Raw genomic sequence first — 9,303 nt, 5'->3', positions numbered from 1 at the left:
TTTGGAGAATTCTTTGCAAATTGTCACTTTGCTCCTGGTTTCAATTTAGAAAAAGGTCAGTAGCATCCACATGATTATTGTTAAATACTTTTGCACATCGAGTAAACCAAATGGACCACAACGCAGAGGCATGGATAACGTTCCAATTAGGGGGACTCTGCTAGTACTATCACCCAGCAGCAAATAGGCATAACTAAACGAGAATCGGGCTAGGAGTTGCTATATTGTATCCCATAGAGTTATGGATAGTCTACAATTTAGGAAGAGGTGTGGGAATACCTTTTGGAGTAGCTCTCTTGGGTAGGGAACCCTGTGCTGCTAAAGGTTTTGAACTTTGGAAGGAAATGCGATAGGCTTGGGAGTCAATGAGACCATATATCACCTCCAAGGGTTCTCAAGAAAGACAGGCACATTTTGTAATCCGGTTTCCCTTAATCTAGCCAGATTCACAATGAAGACCTAAAGGGAGCACTTCCGCTCAACAGGAAAGAACATCAATTTTTTGTAATACATTGTTAAAATAAAAAAGAAAGAAGCAAATATGCATTCTCTAAAAGTAATATTTTTTGTTTATTTCTAGTCCAAGAATCATATAAAAGATCTTCGTAATCATCATGTATTGCATTCATCATCTATATCCACACCCCTGCATTCCTTATATGAACATGATCATTAAGAGATGAAGGAGATGATCCACACCCCTGCATTCCTTACATGAACATCATGATCATTAAGAGATGAAGGTGATGATCCATCCTCCTCGACACAATCAACAATTGTGTTATCCACATTCCCATGCAATCCTAATGTTGCTTGTGAGGGTCCATCTTCATCAATGCAATTCTTTGAGGTAAGCTTCTGTTTGATGATGTCAATTGTGGTGTTGCAAAGATATCTAGAATTGGTTAAGTGAAAATCATGAATGTCAACCTTATTGAGTTACATGCACATTTACATGAAGTTGATTTCTTACCCATCTTTGCTTTCCCTTGACTCTAGTATTTGTCACCATTTCAAGGGTGTACTTTTCTTTGTATGTGTCATGACTCTTGGTTATAAGACAATGCACCTCAAGGGAATCAGTAGCTCGCTAATTCATGATTATTTGGATAGACTGTGTAATCTTAGCCCCAATTTTAGTCCCCCTTGCCACAAAGTAATCTTGTCTGCTTTCTACTACAAGACGAGATCATTTAGGGGAGAAATGGGACCATATCAAAAGGGCCTCCGATTGGTGTCTCCTAGTTTCATGGGATTATCGAAATGAGAATGGTTAAAAGTGTGGGGCAATGGTATGTTGAGGTGGCATATGCATAATAAATTCCCAAGGGAATAGGTGGTTTCAATTGGAAAAACCATGGATTCTGAGGAGAAAACCATGGATTTTGAGGAAAAACCATGGATTCTGAGTAAAAACCATGGTTTCAATTGGAAAACCATGGATTTTGAGGAGAAAACCACCAAGTTGTGGGAGGATGAAGCATGTGCTTCCACATGGATGAGAAATTTAAAAATTACGCCCATGCAGAAGTCAAAAGGTCATTTAATGCTTGGCAAGTGGACTTACAAGTGGGAGGAAGGGAGAAATCCCACAGAGGTGACATGTGGCACCACGCTCCCAAAGCAAGGACCAGAACAATGAGGCATCCCCATGCAACTGCCATGTGGCACATCTCACATACCCCATCCACCAAAAAAGGAGGGCACCTAACGTGCTTGCTAGGAATGGAACCCATGACCATATGTGGGTCATCAATGAGCCTTGACCACCAGGCTACCAAGCCAATGGTGACACCTCTCTCTACCACATAAAATATAAAGTAATATTATTTTGTCATTTGGTGGATCCTTGACCATAATAGCAATGCAAAACCATGTACAATCCACCAAAACCACCTTGTCCTCCTTTATGACCCCTACATGTAGGATTTAGTATTACAAAAAATAATCTTTCACTAACCCATTCCTTAAGAGGCCCTTTTGAGACCCCATTCTCCCCTAATATGCCTATACGTGTGCATTTGGGCTCACGATCGGCTCCACAAAAATATCCACATCACCAACTTACCTGAGATGCACACAACTGGCCTCATTTTAGTTGTGTTCTACGGATACCCTATAGATGTTGATGAAGGGCTAAGTATTTTTATGCAAGAGTACTCTCGTCATTTCTACCCCCTTTGATGATGCCTCTACTTGTGCACAATCTTCGGAGCCTCCATCAAAAATCTCCATGTCTTCATCAAAGGGGGTAGAAATGACGAGAGTACTCTTGCATAAAAAGTCAAACTTGTATGAGATGGCTTCATCGGCTTCCCAAAAGTCAAACTTGTATGAGATGTAGCAAGTTGGACTCCATGCTTGCTGGCCTCTGCGAATATTATAACAAAGTGATGTACTCAATTCTTTTCACTTCCATAGTAGTATTGTTGCCTATCAATAAGCCTTTGTAATGCTCAATAAGGATGCTCAATCAAGCTCTCACAAGTGGACTGAGTTCTAATCTGTAATCTCTTTTGTTCAACTTTTTCTTTGGATGTAATCTCTAGTATTGTTGCCTGACAACTAAAATTTGTAATGCTCAATAAATCCACTCAATGAGGCTCTCAATAGTGAGACTAAGTTGTTATCCTCTTTGGATGTAATCTCTTTTGTTCAACTTTTTCTACGGATGTAACTCTTTTGTTTCAACTTTAATAGAATACTATTATCATAGAAATTGTTGTTGTTGTGACTTCGGTGGTGAAAGTGGATCTAAAGAAGCACAAATGGCATGCTCTTGCCCTTGTTTAGGCTTTATTGCAACCAATGCACGTGGAAATACATTTTTCTTGGTTTAGGATTAACTGCAAGTAGCACTAAAACAGCTCCAAGAACTAGCACGATGGTTGCAAGGAAATACATTTAGAAGAGGAAATACATCTAGAAAAATACAATTAAACATTAAAATATGCAATTTTCAATATGGCTATTGAGGGGTCCTCTTTAGGAGCAAGGGCATATAGACATTCCTTTCCCTATTCTTTTCTTACTTTTCTCTTTGCTAATGGATTTCACATATAATTCAAGATTTTTTCTTATTTTGTTTGTGTCGCAATAGCTATGTTGAGTCGTACATCTTCTAGACTAGAGAGTAGCTAATCCATCTATTTATGGGCAGATCATATGAGTCCACAAAAGATCATTAACTTTATAGCAAGCATGAGCTCGAAGCAGCAAGACTTGGCTATGTAGCTATAGGGTTAGCTTGCCCGCATACTTCCACTTGGCCCTCTCCATTGAGTTCCTATAGTAGGCTGCCTCGTGTGCCTAACAGCTTGCCTGCTTGTAGTTAGACATCATTGGCTCGCAGTAGTCAAGCATCGCCAATTGGGGAGCCGATGTCAACATGTGCATCGTCGTAGATCAAGATGATGTTGCAGAGATAATGTAGATGAGGATGCAGTAAATGGATGATTTGTTCAAGTTAGATTCGTTAAGAAGCTAAAATTTTATATTGGTGTCGAAAGTTTGTATGCCCTAATAAAAATAAACGCTTAAAATATTCGCCAAGATTTGAAACTTTTATGCAATAAAATTTAAAGTTTCTCCAAGATTTACATTTTTTACTTTAAAATTCAATAGAAAATATATAAAAGTGTACTATATTCCATTAATATTGTGAAACATAAAAAATGTGCTCAATAAACTTTTGCCAAGATTTTATATAGCTTCTATAAAAACATCCATGATGTAGTACAGTCCGCACATATGACCCCCCCTCATCTTGACAAGCTGTGTCTGGATCTAGTACCCCTCCACTACATGATCCATTTCCACACCTACAGATACATCCCATCACTTGATACCATAGCTCCTCCCATGCTATTCTAGGCTCCATTGTATACCATTAGCATATGATTTGGATCAAGCAAAAGAGCTTATCATGGATTAGAGAGGTGATAGAGTTGTGACTCGGATGAGATAGCTCATGAACATGGTCTTTGACTGTAATATTCTAGATCCCTGGACAAATCAGCCACAAAACTCCAAAGACTATTTGATAGATCAACTCCATCACTACTTTCTTGTACCATAAGGTCGCGAGTTCTCTCGAAAGTGGATGCTTCATCGAGCGATTGGGTGAAGTGTTGAAGCATCATTGATTAGAGCTACATGATGTAGTGAGGGAGGGAAAGGAAAAGCCCAATGGTATACATGATGATGATTGGGAGTGGGATGTGATGGAGTTCGTTGAGGAGCCAGATAAGTGGAAAAAGAAAAAAAGAGTGGCTCGTCATCACCTACGAAATAAAGGTACTTCTCATCTCGGGAGTGGTGGGAGAAGTAAAATGGTGCACTATATTGTAAGTGTTTCTGCTACATATTTGTATAATTTTCTTAAAATTTGAATACATTGTTTTGCTCAATCATACACTAATTTATCTAATAGTGTTTTTTTAATTTGGATCCAAAAGAAAGGGGTGATTGAGTGTTGGCTGACTGAAGAAGAAATGAATATTTGCTAGACATAGGGAAGCTTAGAGCTTTTTCATAAGATGGAGGGTGCAGGCCACCCAATCAATTGGATGGCAATGGTACGCGGCATGCGATTTAGTCTTCAATCCTCTTATCTTGCTCTCAATCATCTTTAATTTATTTCCATTTCAAATATCAAGATGTAAATATATTTTCTAAATTGTTACATGCAACATTCTTAGGGTGTAAGCGAGGACATAGGTGAGGGATTGGGATCCGAACCGGACATCCTGCATCCGAGGATCCAGCGGAGGAGGAGGATGATGATGAGGGGGACGTCAACCTGTCGGATCAGTAGATTGCCATAGATACATCTTGTATATAGCCATCTTTTCAGCCATTTTGCCATCTTGTACATAGCCAGGCCAAGCCATCTTGTATTCATTTTTGTTCCACCCTCTTTTGAAGGAAATTATGATTATAGTGGGGCTAGAATGGGCCTAAGTTTTTCATCCCATTTTGTCCCATAATTTTTTTTGAAATATTATTAATAGCATCGGTATTTATCGATGATGTCACTAATGTGTATATTAGTAATTTGGGAATGTAGGGATATGGAGTGATGTGCTCATTTCAAAGAGCATACCAATGCTCATAAGACGTTTTTGGAGTTTGAGAAAAAAATGTACAATGTAATTCATGTCAGTATGTGTGTCGGTAAGAGTACGCCTCATAACAAGACAAAGCAACTATAGACGCTCTTGATAGATGCGCAAAATAGTAGGTGCATCTATAGGCATAGCTAGAATAGTGAAAATATGGGCGTGTCTATTTGCGCATCTAATAGTGCATCTATTAGCGCATCTATTCATGCCTCTGCACTGTGAATTAGACACGGATTTAGATGCCTTTATAAACATAGAATCGAGAATATAAAAAGTGGTATTTTCGTGCAAGTTGATAAATGTGCATCACTGCTTTCCAAACATTGCCCATGATTACCAAAGCACATAATTTTAATAAAAATATCAATGCTTTTTGGCGAACCCACATATACAAAAATTAAGTGAGGTGAGGAGAATGAGACAATATGTAAAATAGTCTTGCCAATATCAATGATGGGCTATGGTTTGATCTCATCCTCAATGAGATCAACCCTTGCCAACCTATCTACTTCAAAATTCAAACCAATGTTGAGATCTACAAATAAATTCAGCCCACTACTACTTGTGCTCTCATGTGCTCATCGAAATCAGCATCACCAATGGTAGGCTCATCCTCACGGGTAATAGACTCAATATCTATATCTCCTATCTCATGATCATCCTTCTCTCTTGTATCACAGCCATTACCACCTACATGGCCATGATCATCTTCCGTACGCTCCATATTAGTAAATGTACTATACATCACTTTGGAACGTGGTGTAATAGGTATGACATGCCACCACCCATTATCATCCACCATTGGTTGATAGACAACCTAATTCAAACACAAATACAATCATGTTATTTTCCTTGCATCGAAGGTATCAAACATTTAAAAGTGAGTATTTTTATATGTGTGTACTAGTGTGTTCACATTGTTGTGGTAGTACTAGTGTGTCCTTCTTACTTTGCCAAAACTTTGTGGAGCCAATGGTTACAAAGCCACTTGCATGGCGTTTGATTGCTACATTAGGGCCTCTTTCCACCACATCCTTAAACCACTTGGCATCCAAAACATACACAAAGAAGCATCGAAAGTCAAGCTTAATAATATCTTGGATTATGTCACAATAATCATCCATGGCTCCATTGGCTCCCTCAAAGCTATAGCAATGATGCCTCAATCTTGTGTGTTTCTCTTATCATCAATCCGTTGTCTCTGAAAATGCTTGCCCTCACACTATATAAAATTGAACATAGTACACTACACCAAGACAAAATCAATTAGATAAGCAATCTAAATTGTTAAAAGCTCCGAACTTATGCATAACATTCTATATATTGACCTTGCTCATGCATCCCCTAGCATACTCCCATTCTTCCATTGTGATATACATCCCCTTGTCTCTCTTCTCTCTCCATTTTGTCAAGTAGCCAATCCACATGAATTTTCTTTGGAAGTGCTCTTAGATGCTGAGGGAATGGCACACAAGATGCATGGTGTGTACGAAAGAGGGCCCTTTCTCCTTGTCCTTTTCCTTGAGGCACAATAGAGGTCATCCTTCATCATCTCTCCATAGTCGTGGGAGAGAGCTATCCACATCAACAAGAAACTCAGAAATATATACAAGTGACTCTTGTACCAACCAACCCTCAACCATGCTACCTTCGGGCCTTGCATTTTGTCCCACAAAACCCTTCAAGGTCTTCATGAAGCGCTTGAGGAAGAACAACCATCATGCATGTATAGTGCCACATATAGCAATCTCATCCACCAAATGCACTATGAGATGTAGTTGGCTTGTGAGAATAGAGCGTGGAAAGGTCTCCTCCACTAAAGAAACCACCTCCACTAACATAACTCGAGCATTCTCAAGTGTGGTGGGATCTATTTCCTTTGAGCTCACATGCCTAGAAAGGAAAAGTACACCATATTAGCAATATGAAAACCTTGCATGGACCATTGATATGCTTCACATTTTGTACCCTGTAAAGTACCTCACGAGCTCACCCATCTTCTAAATCTAATTCTCCATGTCCTTCGATGCACTATGAGAAATGCTAGTAGGTAGTATGAATTGAACACACGAAAAAGATATTATGCATATAAAATACTTACTTGAAGCATCTTGTGCCAATTATGAGATTTCAAGCCATATAATTGCTCTACACCTCTTTCTTGCTCTTTGTGAAGGCCCCCTTCAAACACCTCATGCATCTAGTGGGAGTATGAATTGTAGTGATAGCTCGTTTCACCGCCACCATCTCTAGCTTTGATAACCTCCATGGTGCATGAGGTAAAAAGACACACCCATTTGGCCTCTCTTGTGGCCAAGCTTCATGCATCCTCCCTGTGGCTCCCTTATGCCTACAGAATCTCGTGTCCCATTCAAATGTTCCTAAATGGTAGATGCCACATTCTTGAAGATATGCATGGGATCAAGTAGGTGATTGATCTTGAGGTGGGACCAATATGGTAGTCAATAAAAGATGGAGTATTTAAATAAAAGCTGGTGTTAGTGTGCAATCTTTATTTTCGTTCAATATAGCACACAATAGTTACAAACCCTTACTGGCTCATGCTAAGTGGTGGAGGAGTCGTGGAACCATCCCAAATTCTCATCCAATCTCCTGTAGTGAGTGATTGTGGGGGGACTTCATTCCAAGGGGCGACATATCTAGGATGATCAAGTGGGAGAAATCGATGGTGATTGTCATAGATGACCTTATTCAATGCATCTAGCCATGAGAAAACTAGCGAAGGACCACAAACAGGACATGCATCGTAACCCGATGTAGTGAGACCTGAACAATAGATGCAATTAAGAGTTCAAGGTGGGTTCATGGTGCCACATCGATTACCTACTCATAATTAAAAGTTCAATTCTTACCTGAACACTCGCCATAGCCTGGGAAGTCATGCATCATCCACATCAAGAGTGCTTTGTAGTTGAAGTCTTGTGACGAGGGAGGTTGCTCACATCATGCACCTCGATACCTCTCCAAAGTATCTCTAGCTCATCAATCAAAGGCTCCAAATAAACATCAGGATTTTTGACTTTATGTTTTCCTAGAATTAGAAGGCATAACATAACATGTCCTTTCTTAATCGTCGCCATAGAGGGTGGAAGATTAAAATTCACCAATATCACTGGCCATAGCGGTAAGAGGTGCATTTGAGACCATGGGTTCACACCATCCATACCCAATCCAAGTCTCAAGTTCCTAGGTTCTTCCTTGAAGCTTGGCCATGTGTCTTCAATATGCTTCCACGCAGGAGTGTCTGTGGGGTTTCTCCACTTGCCATCAGTTGATCGATAGGAGGAATGCCCATCACATGAGCTCTGCAAGGGATTTGCACTTAAACATATGTTGGATGCGAGGGATTATAGGAAAATGTCGCAAAACCTTAGGAGGCACATCTAAAGTTTTGAGATCTGTTCTATATCTTGCCTCTCCACAAGTAGGGCATTCTTGCATCCTTATGTGGTCCACAAAATAGAATGCAATTGTTGATGCATGCATGGATGCACTTGTAATCTAATCCTCCAAGAGAGGTCACATGTTGCCTTACCATATCTATTGAGGTCAGTAATTTATTCTCCCTTGGAAGAATTTTACACACTAGCCTGCACGTGAAGACCATAAATGAGAAAAAGCATTCGAGTAATTGACCCACTAGCATAATTCACCATGTTTGCAAAATAGACTTTAAAGCTTACTTGAGTGATGCATTTAAACTTGCATTGCTCCATCCATAAATGGTCTGCAAGTTTAGTAACTCAAGGGAGGCATGTGGGCAGGTACCCTACTCCTGTCGAGATAGCCTACCACCACCACCATCGCAGAGGAGATACATGGAGGCACTTCTATGATGACGGGTTGATTATTGAGGAACAGTATATCCAAGCTATTGGAGCACCCCCCTAGGTATTTAAAAGTAATTAAATAATGTCAATATTGTAAATAAAGATTTTATTTTTCATACATTGATACATGTTGTCCCTTATTTACAGGGCCCTAGGGCTGATTAGGAGGAAGAAGATGAGGAAGAAGGGAGCAAAGAAGGACATGAAGAAGGGAGCAAGGATGTAGAGAACTTAGATTAGTCGTAGAAGTAGTGCTAGCTACTCTTTTTTGTACTTGAAGCCATTGGCTTGGCTTTGTGCCTCTCTTGTATATACACTCCTCTTATTTT

Source organism: Dipteris shenzhenensis, chromosome 17 (assembly GCF_047967505.1).
Source record: "Dipteris shenzhenensis isolate YYH24624 ecotype China chromosome 17, Dip_SZ_1.0, whole genome shotgun sequence".
NCBI lineage: Eukaryota > Viridiplantae > Streptophyta > Polypodiopsida > Gleicheniales > Dipteridaceae > Dipteris > Dipteris shenzhenensis.
Note: the sequence above shows the minus strand (reverse complement) of the source record.